Consider the following 19591-nt stretch of genomic DNA (forward strand, 5'->3'; position numbering starts at 1 on the left):
ATTGAGTATCACAGATATTAAGAATGGTGAGTATGAGTTTTCTTTATTTTTTCTTTATTAATCTGTAAATTATATTCACAGCTCTGTTTTTATTTTCTTATTTTTTAGCTTTAATAAGAGCATGATTTCTTCTTCTCTTTATATACACTGTGAACTGTTCATTTCAGTAGAAACTCATTATCTTATAGACTAGAACTTATAAATAACAGTGTTAATATCTTTATTATAATCAGATTCTTAACAAAGATTACATTATTCTAACTTATTAGAATTTACAGTATAAAAGTTATGTCTCAGCTTCTGTAGATATCTTATCTACTCAGATGATTCTTAAGTAAACTTATTTATCTTATCAGAATATTCTTATCACTGAATCTTGAATCAGAGCTTATAATCTTACTTCTCTGAGTTAATAATCTCTTTAATCTGATATTCTCTTTCACTCTCTAGTGTTTTATAGATAGAGTGATAAGTCACAGAGTTCTCTTCTAAGAATTTCTTATATTTACAGAGTAAAGAGATATAAAAAATATTATATATCTATAACTCAGATAACAGTTTCAATCTATAGAACTATGAGCTAACTTTCTTTATAATCTTATAAGACTCTGTCTATAAGAGATTCAGCTTCTTACTAGATCTTTATATAATAATATTTTCTAGACTCAGTCAGACTCTATCATCTTTCTTAAAACTCTTTATAATATGCTTAAAGTCATAGTATCTCTTCTAATATTCTTGAGTCTTTCTCAAGAATTTATAAGCTTTCTTCTGAATCTTCTGAATTCTCTCAGCCTGTTCACAGACATTATCACACTCTATAGTATACTCTTGTGAATTCATCAAGATTATTCATGAATAAGTCTTAGTAAGTATTTCAAAGAGAGTTTTATCTGTACTGACATGCTTTGAGTTATTGTATATAAACTTTATAAGTGATAATTAATATACTCAGTCATTCTGATTGTAATTAACAAAGTATCACAGATACTGTTTTAATATACTTATCAGATATTCTATCTGATTACCTATCTATTAATGAAAAGTCATACTTAAATCTTATAAGATCTTTAGTATAGTTATCAGATCAGATCAGAACTTTTCTATAAAGATTAATTCTCTGTCTAAGACAATGTTTATAGATAACTCGTGCAATCAGATCATATCATGAATAAAGATATGAGTTAAATTCTTTAATTTCAAGTTCTTACAGATGAGTATAAAGTGTGTTATCTTGATAAAGTGATTCACTATTATTAGTATACTGTCAAAGCAGGCATTATATATGTTCTTACTTTCAGAGAGACTTATTAAGAGTATTTATTTCTAGCTGTTCTCAAGGTTTCTGCAGAATAAGTAGAGAAATAAGTTCTTTATATAATCTGAACTGCACTATCTGCAAACTCTGATAAATAGTATAAGAATTCACTATCTTCTTCACAAGTTCTCATATCTTCAGTCAGAAGTATTTTCTTATAAGTAACTTATAAGTTCTAGTATCTATAAAATAACTTACTAGAGAAGAGTTATGATATCTTTTAATAAGTTCTATACATAGAAACTCATTCACAGATATATAAATTCAGCTCTCTCTTTATAAGAGATTATTTAAGTCTCTTTAACTCTTTATTTCTGCAGAATTGATCTCTGCTGTAAGCAGTTTCTGAATATACTGAGTATATTTATTCTTCAGTTATAGTTTAGACAATCTGAATAGAAGATCTTATAAAGACTTATACTCTGTTTTTTCTTATATCAGGTCTCTCACAATACTTCTTAAAGTCTGCAAACTCTTCAGATTATAGATACTCTCTTCAAGAATTCTCACAGAGATTTCTAGAGTGTTAACTTTCAGTGTTATAGAGAGTAGTTATACAGACTTCTCTTCTCTCTTCTTCTTCTTCTCTTATAGAGAATTAAGAGACTCTTCAGTCAATCTTTTTATAACACTCAGTCTGAGTTAGACTGGCCGCCAGGACCATGAATTTCATGTTTGATCTCATTTGATCTGGTCTCATACATTTCTTGACATGAATCCCGCTGGGACTGGCTATTAAAAAAACATGCAAAGTGACTATATATCAGATCTTAAAATGAAATCATGACTTGAAAAAAATGAGAAAGTGGTCTCATTTGATTCTATTTAGTCTCATTCTTGGCATAAAGTGACTATTTTTAGACATTTTAAGGTTTTTTTTAGACTATTTTTAATTTTTTAAAAAGTAACGCTTTTTGATAATGCTCAAATGAGATTTAAAGTCATTTAAAGTAATAAAAATAATTTAAATTGAGAAGTGGAAATCATGATATCATTTGAAAAATGTGACAAGAGTAGACAGTAAGTCTCACTGAGACAGTATGAGACTACTATCTAATGTTAAAACCGTGTAATGGGATCAGTCAAATTGATAATGAGACTATCAAAAAATCTGATCCTGGTCTCAGACACGGTCACACAGTCAGTCTAGTCTGAGTATTCTGTGAAGCTTTTCTATCTTCTTTAATCTCTCTATATCTGTCATTCTGATCTTCTTAATATAGTCTGATCTGTGAGAGAGTTTATCTGCTGAGTTCTTAGTTCTCTTGATATATTCTATCTTGAATCAAAACTCACTCAGTCTCTGAGCTCAGTGAATCTGCTACTGCAAGAGTTTCTTGATTAAAGTAAACTGTTATAAGCTGTCATGATCAGTTTTAATAATAATCACTGTCACAAGATTCTCAAAGTAGTGATATCAGTGATAGAAGAATTTCACTATTATAAGAAGCTTCTAATTATAAATATTATAGTTGATCTCTGTGAGTTACATCTTCTGTGAGAAAAAGATCACTAAAACTCAGTTCTTATTTAACTGTAGTTATGAGACTATTTCTGAAATTGTAAAGAAGAAGATATCTATCTTTAATCTGATTAAGAGTAAGAGATTAAAGTGAAACAGTATCACTGTGTCTGTAAATATCTATTTCAATCTTATAAAGACTCTATAAGCTTCTGAGATAAGAAAGTTCTCACAGTTCTTTCTTCTTAATAATCTTTCTATTCTTTATTTATAGAATAATTTCTTCTTATTTTCACTCTTTAGTATATCTGTAAGAGTTAAGAAGATTCTTATAAATACAAAGATAAATTATCTATAGAAATTTACAAAGCTCAGAAAGATCTGAATCTCATGAATACTAGTTAACTTCAGTTATAATAGAATAGTCTTAATCTGCAAAGATTTCATCTGAATATCATCTATAATAATTACATATTCTAGGAAATTAATTCAACAGATACTGAAGTTATACTTTATAAGCTTAATATATAGTTCTGTCTTATCTAAGATCTTTAATATACTTTATATATACTCAGTGTGTTCTTTCTTCTTTATTAAGTATATTATCATATTATTCAGATATATTATTATAAAAACATTCAGATATATATAAAGTGTTTTATTAATAAAAGACTGAAATATCATAGAGATATTAGTCAGATTAAAAGACATCACTAGATATTTAAATAATCTCAGTGCAGTTCTAAAGACAGTCTTTTATTTATTCTCAGACTGTATTCACAGCTGTGTATATACATTAATTATATTCAGTTATATGAATATGACAGCTTTCATGAGACAGTTAATTACATTCTCAATCAGAGACAGAGAATAGTAACTCTTTATTATCTTGAAGTTCAGATTATAGTAGTCTATATATAATCTGAGATCTTTATTCTTCTTCTTTACAAATATCACAGAGAGTTCTACAGAGATATATAAAGATCAGATAAAGTTATTCTTCAGATTCTTCTTTATATAGATCTGTAAGATCTCTGTCTTATAATAAGAGAGCTTATAGATTGATTCTCAGAAGAGTTTCTACTCTTCTACTAAATTTATTATCAGATTCTTCTTATAGTAAGAAGAAAGCTCAGCTGTCTTTACTGAACTGAATATCTCTATAAGATCTCAGTATTTCTCTGATATCTGAAGCTCAGTTTTCATGACTGCAAGATTCTCAGACATTTACAAAGTTATTATATAGATAAGCTTGTCTTCTCTAATTAACTCTACAGTATTAACTGATTCTATCTCTATAAGTAAGTCTGTTAACACTGATCAGAAGTATAAACCTGACTTATAAACAGCTATGTGCAGATTATGTCTTTGAAGTTATATAAGTCTTAAGTACATATTATCTGTGATATCTGTGATAATCATAGTTTCTGTAAATCTTCTTCAGATTTCAGAGAGATCTTATAATTCAAAGATAACTCTTATAAGTTTCTCAGTTCTCAGATCTAAGTTCTCACATTCTGCTTATTATAAGAGCAGATTCTCAGTTTTCATCATTCAGCTCATTCACTTCATAAGCTTTAGAAACATTACAGTGATCTGAGATTCTGAGTTCATTAATACTTTTTATACTTACAGAGCAGCAGTATCACAGCACAGTCTCTTCTTACAAGTAAGTATTTTTATTGAAAGAGTAACAGATTCAGATATCAGTTTCAAGACTCTTAAGAAGACTGTTACTAACTCTGTTTATAACTTCTTAAATTTCTATTTTAGTTTATTCAGACAGTTTGTACAGAGATGTTCTGATTTAGAATAGATAAAGTAAAGTCTCTTTTTCTTAGTCTTTCTGTTATACACTCTATTTATAGAAGCTTATAAAGCTCTTTCTCTCTGCTTAGCAGTCAGATATAAATCTCTCTATATCTTATTATCTTTCTCTGATAAATCTGTTCTCTGTTATTCTGATTCTTGCAGAGTCAGTTAATGATTCACTCTCTGCAGATCTGTGACTCTCACAGTGATCTGTAAGTAGTGAATAAGAGTCATCAGTTTCTTCAGAGTTAAGAGCTTAGAGTCTTACTTAATAAGCTTGTTCTACATATCTTTATTCAGTCTTTTTATAAATATCATCATTCAGGTCTTATTTCAGAGCCCTGTTTTCACAGATCTTAATTCATATTATAATTTTATAAAGTACTGTAAGTAGTCTTTATCAGATTTCTCATCTCTTTTTCTAATAGTAATGATTGTAGCTCAGATGTTCTCTGTTCAGCTTATAGAGTCTCTTAACTTATTCTCTAGATAGATCTTGAAAACAGATCAGTGAGATCTCTTGTAATCATTTTCTAGATAATTCAGTCAGTTCTTAACTTCAGTGTAGTAGAGATCTGTTATTATATAAATAACAGCTTCTTCATCTATTATATCACACAGTTAGGCTTGTGAGTCAATTTCAAATACAAACTTGTAAAAGCTTTTATAGATTGTGATGTGATTCGGAAGAACGTACGACTGTCGGATAATAACGCGGCCGCTTCTGAACTTGCTTACAAGTGTAAAGAGGTCATAGCGGTCACTAATTAATTTAGCATACAATATTATAATATATAAGAAGCCAGTGTACGCCTGTAATCATACACTGACTTAAGCAACCTTTGAATCACATCTGATAGCATGTTTAAAAACTAGTGAGAAGCACAGACTCCTCCAGAGCATCATAATTCTGCCTATGAAATAATTTGTAGTTATCATGTCAGTGTGGTTCTAGAATATCTTAAAAGATAGCATATGAAGAACAGTGAGTGAAAGAGCATCTGATTGATGCTGCTTCACTTGTTGAAGAAAAACTTCACACCCAGGCAAATGCCATGTATGCGAATGAATGAGGTGTGAGAAAAGAGATGAGAGTGATGAATCAGATTCAAAGAAAATCACTCTTCACTCAAAGAGATAAAAGAAGAGGTGATTATCACTAGAGTTATATAATGATAACAGAAATCATAAAATGATATAGTGATATAATGATACAGTGATATAATAATAGACATTATATAATCAATAAGAAATCACTGAAATGAATATCTTCTCTAGCTGATACAAACAACATTCTTCTCTGCTATCTGAACTGAAAGATATGCAGAACCTCTCAGAGAATTTACTCAAAGCAGTAAGAAAAACAGCTGAAACTGCTGAACTGAAATCAAAGCTCTGTATATGTATGAGAATTTTAAATGAGATTGAGGTCTTGCATACACAGTGGCAGACTGAGATGAAAGTCAAATAACAATTGATATTCACTGTGAATCAAGCATTCACTATGAAGAGCTTCACTGACGCAATCATCATCATCAATAAGAATAGAGAAAACCAGATCTTAGATCTGCAGTGAGAGATTAAATGTTTATACAGACAGATGACTATACTGAATCTGAAGATCTCATCACAATTGTTCACAACCTCTTTAGAAGTGTATATATCATCAGAGACTGCTGCACAGAATGAGAATCTGAGCATGAAATATATCAAGTCAGAAGATCTGCTGAAGTTATCAAGCTTCAATGATAACTGAAAAAATAATACTGTAATCAGCTGACTAAGTCAGATACAATTATATTATCAGATTGAATATGAACTCACAGACAGACAGTTAATGAAATTTCAACAAGTTTTAAGATCTGCTGCATTTCTACATGAAAAAGTGAAGTCATTATAAATAACTGATGAAAAGATAAATCTTACAGACTTGAAGTAATATTCATTTTCATGAACATGAAATGAGTTTTCTAAATAAATCTTACATAACTTTGAGAAAGTGAATGCATAAGATAAGTGTTATAAACACTTCACTGAGTGTAGATAAGTGAATAATCTTACATTATACTTTATACACTTCAGCTTATACTATCTTGTGTTGAATGAAGAGCTTTCAACATCTTTCTATTTACAGATCTTTATTCATAATCCTACATCTGAGTTGAGAGTGAAATGAAAATGCTTAATCTCATAGTCAGACACAGTGAAGAAAGCATACAATATTCTTATTATACAGAAATAAGTGAGTCAATTACAACAGAAAATACTGCAATCAAGTATATCTCAGTAAAGAATGAGTAATCAGACTTCTATAATATAAGTCATACATCTGAATGCAATGAATCTAGATCTGAATATCATCACTAAAGCACTGAATTCTCTGAAAAAGAAATTCTCTGAGTGAAAACCTTGATATTGTAAGCATCAAGCTTGCTTTAACTGTGAATATTAAAATCATGATGTAAAAGATTGCATTCAGTGTACACAGTCAAGAGAAGTAAGAAAGTTAAAAAACTAGTAGAATGAGTGAGCTCAGAGACACTCACTGATATTCTATAAAAAGTCTTCAAAGTGAAAGAGATATCTGTGTTAAATGACTCTCTGAATTCTGTGAATATCAAGAGAAAGCAGGCTTCTGACTGAGATGCAGGTGAGAATGAAGTGAACATTCATCTCAATGTCTTAAGACCTGAAATGTTAATGTATAAGAGACACTTGAATAAGAATTGAGAGATGACTGTAAAAGTGTTAGCAGATACAGAAGCTTCTATATAATATATTAATAATTATATAATCTGAAGACTGAAAGAGGTCTGCTGAGTGAAGAATTTCTGATGTATAAGATTATCTGATAACTGATATTTGATATCATCTGTAAGAGTAAGAGTTCTCTTGCACTTCAGAGAATGATCTTGCTATATTTGAGTGTAAGAGCTGCAGAATGTGAAATACAATCTTATTCTCAGACTTAATTAATTTCAAAGATTCAATCTGCAGATTCAATGACATACATGTCATATACAGTTGACTGATAGAAAGAAAATGATTCATACAATTCTATTAACTGATATGAGAAGAACATTTCATGTCTCTGATATAGAAGGATTAAATCTGCTTATACATTAATAAGCAAAGAGAATGATTTACAAGACCTTATCTGAAAGTATTCTGTATATCATACAGAATCTGAAAGTGAAGAAAACTAAGATAAAGAATATACAGAAGAACAAGTGTATGAAGAAGCTTCTGAAAAAGTATAAGAAGATCTTCTGAACAGATCTTTCACTGAAATTACTGCTGAAATGAGAATTCATACATGAGATTGATACAGAGAATACAAAACTAGTCAATCAGAATGTGTACTCTCTGTTACAAATGCATCTCAAAGAACAGAAGTGTCAGATCACTGATCTTCTAGAACATGATCTCATACAATTCTTATCAAGTGCATGAGGCTTTTCAGTTCTATTCATGAAAAAGGCAGGTGAGAAGTGATAAATGTGTATTAATTATCAAGCACTTAATAAGCTTATAATCAAGAATAAATATTCACTATCACAGATTCAACAACAGTTGAATATGATTGAAAACACCTGATATCTATTAAAGATTGATCTTCTCTCAGAATACTGACAGATCTGTGTAGATGAACTATCAGTCTCATGAACTATGTTTAATACATAATAAGAGAAGTTCAAATTCCTGATAATGTCATTTGAACTGATAAATATGCCTGTCATCTTTCAAATGATGATGAATACAATTCTTCATAAATAGAATGAAACCTCATACCTTATATATCTCAATAACATTCTAGTCTTTTCAAACTTATATAATGAACATCTGAAGTATCTTGATAAAGTGCTTATAACTCTGACAGAGTATAAGCTCTATGTTAAATTAACAAAGTATGTGTTTGAAACAGAAGAGTTGAAGTTTGTAGAACATGTAGTAAGTGATGACTGTATATATCTCATTTCAGAGAAATTGAATGTCATAGTGAATTGATCACAGCTGAGAAATGTACATTATATATAACAGTTTCTTAAGTTAATCTCATATTACTGCAGATTCATCAAGGATTTTATATAAATATCTGCATCACTCTCAGATCTCTTAAGAGAAATGAATGCAAATCTGTGAAAGAAGAAGTTTTATTCAATTATCTGAAATACTGTGTGTGAAGAGGCTTTTCTCATACTGAGAAAATGTGTAACAATATTCTCAGTGTTTATTTAATCAGATTATGATAAATCTTTCTATATCAAGACAGATGCATCTGAATAAGCTATCAGAGACACTCTTCTACAGATGAATAAGAATGACAAGCTGCATCTGATAATGTACAATGATAGAAAACTATCAGGTGCTGAGCTCAATTACTCAGTGCATGAAAAGAAATTGCTAGCAATTAAGCATGCACTGACATTATGAGATAGATATATTGACAACAGATATATAACAACAGTGATCATAGATTATGAAAGTCTCATCTATCTATAATTAACAATAAAATCTTTCAAACACTTAGCACATTGAATCTCAGAGTTTCAAGCATATAATCTTCATATTAAATACTGAAAGAGATTGAACACTGTGATATCTGATGCAATCAGTTGCACACTTGATTTCATGAGTGAGAATTCTGTGAATCAGATATAAGAGATGTTCACATTAAACACACTGAGAAAATGCAAGGAATCAGAATGAGTGAATATCATGATCTCTCACTTGAAGAATGATAAGATATTGAATAACAAGTGTCTTACAAGAGTAGTAGAAGAGATGCTTTCAAACTTCAAGCTAGAGAAATTGAAAAATGACATTATGCTTTATCACAATCTAGAATATGCAGAAGCTCTCTATCTAGAATCTTTATTTAGATGTGACTTAATAACTCACATACACAAGGAATTCAGTCACTTAGAAAGCCCTGAACTTATGAGTGTATTTGAATTAAGAGCATACTGATCAAGCATGGCTGAGAACATTCAGACATACACTAATGAGTGTCTGAATTGTCAGGTTGTGAAAGAATTTAAGAAAGGGTTAGAACATGAGAAGGCACAATATCAGATGAAGTGTATGATACAATCATTGAAATAATAAGAGATGAATCTCATAGACATATTACTGTGAATGTCAAATGAAAATTGATGAATAATCACTGCTATTAATTATGCTACTGACTGGCCAGTCATGAAAGCAGTTTCAGAGATGATAGAGAAGATGATGATGAAGTTTCTACATGATGAGATCTATGTCAACTATGAAATACCATGCAAGATTCTAACTGATAATGATGTGAATCTCATAGAAGAAGTAGTGAGGCATTTTATGAGCCAGTTACAGATAAGACATCATAGAACAATGCTATATCATTCACAGATAAACAGGAAGATGAAACACTTGAATAAAATCTTGAGCAACATGCTGATAAAATATCTAGTGAGTAAGTCTATAAGACTATGAGATGAATATCTCAGACAGGTGCTACTGACTACATGGATTGAACAGCATGCAGTCTTCAAGTGTTCATCATTCTACCTGTTGTATGAATTGCATCCGCGCATTCTGAAGAATACTTTGAAAAAGATGAGAGAGAGAACAGCAGTTACAGACACAGCAGTAGCAGTTGCAGATGCAACAGTCATAAACACAGAATCAAGATTGAAAGAGATCAGTCACATACATGTAAAAGCTAATGAGTTACTTCTGAACTGAGCAATTCAATCAAAAAGAATACAAGACTCACTAGTTAAGAAATCAAGTCTCAAGATGAGAATATGAGTTCTTGTATACAATGAGAGTTCTGAGAAGTTTCAACCTAGATGATTTGAACTCTATAAAATACTTAAATCACATTCTCTGAGAACTTACATATTGAAGGAATCAGAGAGATGAATCTTACACAACTTAATCAATGATTCATAACTTATGAAAGTAAAAATATAAGATTTGAGTGAATTATGATCATCTGCAGCACTATCATCAGCATTGAAAAATAAGAGACTTATAATTGAAAAGTCTCATGAAGTAAGAGAAATCATAGATATTTATGAATCAGATGATCTCACTTATTCTGACCTTTTCACAATTATAAGAAAAGAATGAAAAGAAATGAAGAAATCAGGTGAATATCATACTTTAATAAGTGATGAGACTGTAGCTGATTATATGATAACACACTGCAGACAGCAGATACAACACAGCAAAGAGCAGTCTCAGAGTGACAGACTTATACATGAGTCAGATCACAGAAGAAAAAGAGATTCAGAGTTGAATTCAACTGTTTACATCAGTTCAATTGTGAAGATCACAGAGAATGAACTATCTGAAACATCTATAGATGTGTGAGATCAAGTCATCTTAATCTCTGAAAACACTTAGAGATTGAGTGAGATTAGTTTTAATAGACTATTTACTGTAGTGATCTGAGCAGGTGAAGAGAGACAGTATAATGTATGAGACAGAATTACAAAAGATAAAAGCTGCTGAACCTAGTCACTGAATACTGTATTATATAGAGATTGTGTAAGAGTAGTGACTAGCAGATAAAGAAAAAGTGTAAGAAAAGAAAAGAAATAATGAATTGATTATCAACTGTAAGAGTCAGCTGCAAAAGACAAATATTATCATACACACTTTATTCATTTTCATATGTCACATGTTTAATCTATTTCCAACATCACATCATCTGAAAAATATCAAAAACAAAGAAAATCTCAAAACTTGAGATCTGTAAGAGATTTGAGAACTGTAAGCTGCTCTTATAATAATATTATACATGTCTCTGATTTCTCTATCACTCTGTGTATGACATTAATGTCATTTATTGCAAGATTGACAGAAATATCAATATAGAAATGTGTATGTATACACATAGAGAAATTGAAGAAGAGTATGAAACCTGCAGAACCAGAAGTCAAGAGATTATTATTATTATTATTATTATTATTATTCTTCAATTATAGATGTATACAGTCAGAGACTATGACATCTATCTGAGAAATTTTAGTTCTCAGGGTTTTTCCTATATCTGTAAAGTTAACTATTATACATTCATCAATTTCAGATATGCAAAATCAGAAAATTCCAGCTCAGAATACAAAAACTGTTTACAAATTGCAGTGTTTTAACATCTTCTGATACTTTGAAATCATTTGACAATATTATGACAAAGGAAAAGAGAAATAGAACACAGTCTTAAAGATAGACATATTAAATAGATAGATAGAAAGAAATTGAAAGGAAAAGATAAAGTAAAGAGAGACTGTAACAAAACAAATTATTAAAAGATAGTATATAGCTGTTTTAACAGACTATATCTGATTGATTTCCTTCTCTTCATATTTAGACAATTCTGAATTTAGTCATTTTCTTGTAGCTGCTTGAGTTTCTGATAGAAAGTCTATTAAGTATTTAATTCCTGTCTCAGTTGAGAATAAGAATCTCATATTTAATTAATTTAGATCATACTTCTCTTTCAATCTGGCTCTGAGACTATTGTATAATGCACAGTGCATTACAATATACTCAGAATTCTCATTTGCATTGCAGAATGAGCATTCTATTGAGTCAAATCTATCATCAAATCTTTGTATATAAGATTTGAAATAGCCATGTTCTAGTTTCAGCTGTATTATAGATGAGAATATTTTCTTTTTACATTTAATTGAACAAGATTTTCACTTGAGTTTTGTTTCAAATCTTGAATAATGTATACTCTTCTTTTGTTTCTGTCAGCTTTCTTTTCACTTGTCTAAACAAGATTCTTTTATTTTTCTCTTTATAAAAGATCAGGACATAACTTTTTGAATAGATCTGCTTAATTCTGCACTCTTTTTTACAGCTGAATCAGTCAATTCATTGCTATGAATATTCATATGAGCAGGAACTCAGTGTAAATGAATTATCAGCTTTAATATTCTTCTCTTTTGAATTTTTAAAACAGAGTTTAAGATCAGTTCAAGATTCATTTGATCATTATAAATCTGACTATTTCGAAGTCTTTTTAAAGCAGCTTGACTATCAGAGAATATTCATGTCTCTTTCAAACTATTTCCTTTTTTATGAGATTTTATTTCTATGAGTTTGAAAGCTTTCACTATTACAAATAGTTCAGCATCAAAGACTTCAGATTCACAGTCTAGATTTCAGAAATCTGAGATACAATTAATATTATCTTCAGTATAAGCAATGCCTGTGTCTAATCTATTCAGGTTCTCATTTTTTGAGTCATCTGAATAAATCAGAATAGAGTCTTTTATATTAATTGTAGAAATTCTCTTCAAATGCTGTTCATATTCTTTCTCTTTTGATAGTTCACTTATTTATAAGTCTATAAGAGATTCAAGCTTTTCTCTTCAGAGAGACAACTTCTCATGATCCACTTTTTCAACATTTAAAGAAGAAAATTAATTTTTAATCAGAGAGCATAGTCTGTACAGTTGAGAAGACATTTTCTTTAAAGAATTATTTTCATTTCAATCAAGAAATCTATTCCAATTCACTTCATTTTCAGAGTTAATTAATGAAAATGAAGAAGAGACTCTTTCTCTGATTATATGATTTGGGCTTATCTTTATAACTCTCAGAGCATAGTTCATACAGGCCTTTTCAAATCTAATAGCAGAAGAAGGAATTGAAGCTTCAATTTTCATTGCTTTAATAGAAGATGATTTGAATGCTCTCAGAATTCTTCTCAAGACTCTGTTTTACAGACTTTGAAAGAGTTCAGTGAAATTCCCTTGATTATTTCATCAAAGTTGAACTTCATAATCAGCTACTGATGTAATACAGGCTATATATAACTGTTTCATAGCCTGGAAGAATAGACCTCTCTCTGTATTTGATAGTCTGATTATGTTATTCAATAGTCTTTCTGTCTTGACAGTTCTTTGTTGAATGTGATATTTAAAATTTAACTTGAAGTTTAATCATACTTCTAATCATTTGACATTTACACTGGGTTTAATCTCTCTATTTAAAAGAGTTAGAGATAGTTCTTTCTCATTGAATCTAGAAAAGAAATGAATTAACTCAGTTTTATTCATATTAAATTGAATTTGATTGATATCTGCTCTAATAAAGATTTTCTTTACAACTTGTTCAATCACTTTCAAATTCTCTTTGATAGTTTTTGAGCTGTAGACTAGATCAATATTATTCATATAACTCAGAGATCTCACTATTCTCATATTTCTATTCTTGAATAGATACACAGTGTATATTGTAAATAAAATGAGTGAGATTGAAGATTTTTATAATATTTCTATTTTTTATCTCAGTCTTGTCTTATTTCATTTCATCAAAGAAAAGTTGTATAATTCTTTTAGATATAAAACAGTTAACTCATTTTATTAGAGAAAGTGACAGTTTTAACATCTTCAATGTCTGAATTAACTTTGACTTTGAAACATGATCAAATGCTTCTTTTATATCAATAAATACTGCAGTTGAGACCAGATCTTCATGCTTTGCTATTTGAATATCATGAATAACTGAGAGAACAGTGTCAATTGCAGAACACTGTTTTCTATCTCTCATTTATTCACTGAATAAAAGAGAATTACTGACAGAGCTTATAAAAGATAGTTAAGTAGCTATTATCTTTTCTAAAACCTTTTCTAGACAGTTCAATAGAGATATTACTCTATATGACTTAGAAATTGAAGTTTTTCTATTAGGTTTTGTAAGAATCACTTCAGTAGCTTCTCTTCAGCATTCAGAATGATATTCATTTTTCAAGAGATTGAAAAAAAGCTCAAAATATTCATTCTTTAAGTAGAAGTATGTATTTTGAATAATCAAGTGATTAATTAAATCAGGCCCTGCAGCAGTCTTAACTGAACTTGAGAAAATAGCTGACTCTAATTCATCTTAAGTAAGATCAGGTCATTCCTAGTCATTTTCATCAATATAGTTAAGAAGTGATATATTCTCTTTCTCTGAATCTGAATCTGATGAGTATTGAAAGAGAGTTCTTATAAAAGCTTGACATTTTTTCTCAAAAGTGTTTGCTGTATATGATTCATTCTGAAACTCATATTCTAAGATTGAAAGTTTTGCTACACTTCTTGTTTTAGTATAGTTAAAAGCTTTAAAAACTTCTTTTTCTTATGCTTCTTTAAGAAATTTATTCCAGCAGTCTGTTTTAGCTTTTTTAATATCTGAAAAATATTCATTTCTGACAGCTTTGAACTCTTTATCAGAAATTATATCATTCTTTCAATCTCTTCTAGCAGTAGTCAATTGTTTTCTTTTAGATGTGATATTCTCATTTCATCAAGATTTTGAATACTCAGAAGACTTTCTCTTTGAAATATTATCTTTAACACTTGCTAGAATAATAGATGTAATGAGCTTCACTCTATTCTTAAGCATTTTATTTGAGATATCTTGACCAGGATTTCAATACAGCTCACTCTGTCTTTCAGATTTTAACAGTTTTATGCTTTCTTCAACTGCCTTTCAGTCAGCTTTTTCAAAGTTAAACTGATTAGAGAGAAGAGAATATTCACTCATTTATTCCTCACTTAGTTTAATATTAAATTGAATAATCTCATAATCTGATTCTGATGTCTCATTTGAATTAATAAACCAGTTTACAAGTCTTTTTTCTATTAGATTTTGTGACATGAAGATTAGATCTATAATAGATTTCTGTTTCATGTCTTTTCTAAAGAATGTTTATTAATCAGACTTGTTAACTAAATCTATTGAATGCTCAAAGATTCATTCAATCAGATTATCAGCTCTTACTGCTCTTTTTCATTCTGAATTTCATCAGAGATGATGTGCATTGAAATCTCCTGCAATTATAGAGTTTCTTGATAAAGTTATGTTCAGAAATTCTCTATCAATTGTTTAGATGTTATTATTTTTCTTCAATGACTTTTCATTATAAATATTTATGAGCTGTATAGTATTAAACTCATTCTCTTTATCTATAATATCACTCATCAGAATATCAGGGTCAGACATGATATTAAATCTTAGATTAAATTGATATCTTGATCTCTTTCTTTCATAGATCACTACTCTTGACTTTATCTCAGACTTTTAAGATAAAAAGCAGTAGTAGCTTGAATGAGAAATGACATATTTTTACTCAGCATTAAAATTCAGCTTCTGAAGCAGTATAAAATCAACTTTTTATTCAAATACAATTTGAAGATAAGAATAAATACAATTTGAGTTTCTATTCACATTATTTTGAATAAATGTAATTTTTGAAGAGTTTTTAAACTTTTTTTGTTGTTTTTATTGTATATTCATACTAAAAGAGAGTAGAGTAGAATCTAATCACTATTATCAGATAGTAGATTATAACTATTCTGAAAAGTAGAAATCTCAACTGCTTGTATTATATCTAGTTTATTATCAGAGTCATTTCTCAATTCTCTAATCTTAACAGAAGTTTGAGAATTCAAATTCTGTTTATATTTAGCTGAAGAATTAGAGTTTAAAGATTTAGATAGTTGAGAGTTCCTTCTTTTTGAGCTTACAGTTATGAGTTTACTGACTTGACTATTCTCTTCAGTTTTAGATTTGTTTTGAGCTTCATCTTTTCTCCAGTTCTTTTGAGTTCTTGAAGTAAATATACATTCTTTTGAGCTAGATGCATGTTTTTCTTTGCAGTTAGAGCATTTAAGCAGAGTGTATTGATATATTTCATCTCTTTTTAAGCATATTTCACATTTATGCTCACTAGTTTTGTGATCTCTGACATAGAATGCATATTTTGAGTCTCTGAAACAGAAGATTGTAAAGTATTCATATCTTTGACAGTTTGAACACTGTGTTTGAGCTTTGAGATTCATTCTTGAGTCTTTGTATTCATGAACTCTCATTTTCAAATCTGTCACTCTTACTTCAGAGATCTTTGACTGTTTAAGTGTCTTTGTATATACTAGAACAGAGGCATTTCTTCTGCTTTGTCTGAACTCAATTGAATTTAGTCATACAGACTCTTTTCTCAGTTGAATAGAGTTGAATTCTTCTAATTCATTTTTGAGAAGTGATATTTCTTCTTCACAGTCAAAAATTTCAACTGAAATATCATGAAGAATGAATTTATCTCACTTTTTATCTCTCTCAGATAGAATTTTTATGTTTAATAAAGATTCTACTACTGATTTTCAGAGATTCTCATTCTGAATAAGAAATTCTGCACTGAATTCAGGCATTGTAGTCAGAATGATAGAGTTTTCAAAGAAGAATGACTCAATTGAAGCTATAACTGGTTTTTAAACTTCAATATCAGTTATTAACTGAGAAAAGAACTGCTGATTAATTTTATTTCTGATTCTGAAAATGAGATTTGAGTTTAGCTTGTTCCTTTACAAGATGTCCTGGTTTAAGACTTTGAGAATAAGTCTTCTATTTCTGGAGATTTGAAAGTTTTTCTTCTTTTACATTTTTTTCTTCACTTTTCTATCAATAGAAGTATGAGTATTATTCTTCTCAGTTTTCTCAGGATTTTGAGCATGTTTTGAGATAGCAGGTTTAGAGACAGCAGATTCAGCTGCTTGAGTATATGTTTTCTTCTGATTCAAAGAAGAAGAAGTAGAAAAGAAGAAAGAAGAGTAAGATGAGAAGTCAGTGATTGTACTAGGAATTTTCAATGTTTTTTGAACTGTGTTTGAAATTCTGAGTTTGAACTTGATCATCTTCTGTAGTTGTCTATTCTGAGCATGAAGAATTAACAGAACTTCTTCATTTATCTCACTCAGACACTGCTTTTCAAGAATCTTGCTTGCTTTTTCAAGTTTCTGTATTTCAAGAACTTGTTATTTCTCTATTTCTTCTTTCTTTCTTCTCTTCAGAATTTCAATCTCAGAAATAGCATTTGAGAAAGCATCTTTTTCCACATCAACTGAGTGTATTTTTGAACTCATTGTTCTCACTCAATGAAAAGTTGATCAGACTGTTTTAATTGAGATATGTATTGAACTCTTTTGAAAAGTTGATCAGACTTTTTCAATTAAGAGGTTTCTAAGTCTATTTTCAATTGAAAAGTTGATTAGACTGTTTCAAAAGAAGAATAAAAGACTTTTGTGTATAAAATACCTGATTTTTTTCACACTAGTTCAGTAACTAGGTTAGATTTTTGAAGAGAATCTAATAAACTAAAATTGATTTTTGAGATAAATTAATAAAATCTTTACAATCTCTTTCTTGGGATACAGTGAGAAAAAGTATGATATCAATTGATAATAAATCAGATAATATGACAGTTTTTGAGAGAAAAACTGACAAAAAATAAATCAATTTTTTACAGAGAAATTGATTAAAACTATTCAATTTTATTCTAAATCATTCAATTCTTCTCACACAACAAGTGTGCAACTCAAATCAGTTAATAAAGAGTATAAAAAAGAATTAAGTATTAATGAAAGCTCTTCAGTCACTGAAAAAGTAATTCTTACTTAAAAGAATATGAAATTATGACAGAAAACAACTCTGTTTTTAATTCTTTGTAAGAATATTGTGTAAAACCCAGAGAAAAACACCTTACTTTTTCAAGAGAAGTAAAAAACTATTTCTAAGATCTTTTTTTTGCATTAACTGCTGCAGAAGAATGAGATAGAAACTGCTAAGATATACACTACTGTATACTCTCTATCAAGACTTTCTCTCTTCAGAGTCTTGATATTATAGAGAATATAAGTCTGTTTCTATATAATAATATAAATATTATCAGCAGAATGTAGAGGAACTGGTTATTTCTATCTTAAAATAGAAGACTTTGTCAATGATTATATCAATATAGAGTTAATTCTCAAATTCAATAGAAATCTAGTGTTGCTATTCTCAATCCCTTGCAGAATCTATTGAATATTGAGATATTAAAACTAGATTTAATATATCTCACTATACAGAGATTAAAGGCTAAGTCAGACCTTGAAGTATACTGATTTTATAGTTATTGATGTGCTGTTGACTCGTTGTTCACTGATTATGTATTGAATGCTGTTACTGAGGTATCTTTTTGTATTATTCTGCTGAGAATGGGCCAGATTGAGAGGGGTTATTATTATTATTATTATTCTTTCATTATACTCATATGCAAGCGGAGCTTATGATGAGTCCTTGCGTGATGTTAAATACAGGTCAAGTGTTGGTTATACAGGAGGAAATACAGGTGTTGAGACCACACCAAGATAACAAGAACATAGGAAAATACAAAGGAGTGACAATTAGATACATGCGATAATAACTTCCCAGCCCAGGAACATAGAGCAATTCATTGGAGCGATTTGTACACCTCTGTATTTATTAGAAACCTGAGGTGCTTGAGTTCCGGATTTAATGTATCCCCTGCGGGTTTCGAACCCACGCGCCTTGGTTTCCCACGCCAAGGTGCTACCGGGTGGCCGCATTAACCATTCGGCCACCGGGGCGATTGAGAGGGGTAGTACAAGGGTGAGACTTGGTGTTGAAGTCTAGATACACTGGCGACAGACTGTGAAGATTGCACTTCAGAAGAGTTCATTGATTATGTGTCAGGTCACGTGATCTGGCTTACTAATCCTTCCACCATATAACTTCTCACAAAGCTAGCAACCTTTCAATCACACAAGCTTTACACCTTTCACAGGTTATGAGACCTGTTTTGCACAAAATCGCTGCCAATTCAGGATTCCTTGTCAATATACTCATTATTTGAACTACTGCTTCATTCGATACACTCATCAGGAGTTAAAATCATCTTATTCTATCAGTATTAATGCATTTGAGATCTTGATAATCAATAATACTACTGCTCACTTAAAAAAGAGGCTTGCAGAAAATGCATCACATTTGCAAAAAAGCAAGAAAAAAAAGAGAACAATATTGGCAAGAATTCAATAAATGAATATCAAGAATTCAATAAACAAATATCAAGATGGCGGATTCAATACAATCTCGCTCACATACATATTTGCAATCTCATGTTCTTTTCACTGAGTCAGTTGCAGTTAATGATGATGATTCTTCACACTCACACTCTG

General features: G+C 29.8%; 1 pseudogene across 1 annotated transcript; it reads right to left on the reverse strand.

Annotated features, from left to right (window-relative positions):
- Positions 1–18911: 18911 nt before the first annotated feature.
- Positions 18912–19000, reverse strand: BDBG_16508 (annotated as a pseudogene). The gene has a single exon. The product of its transcript is annotated as a tRNA-OTHER (tRNA).
- Positions 19001–19591: the final 591 nt, after the last annotated feature.

This window comes from Blastomyces gilchristii (genome assembly GCF_000003855.2).
Source record: "Blastomyces gilchristii SLH14081 genomic scaffold supercont1.3, whole genome shotgun sequence".
Taxonomy (NCBI): Eukaryota; Fungi; Ascomycota; class Eurotiomycetes; order Onygenales; family Ajellomycetaceae; genus Blastomyces; species Blastomyces gilchristii.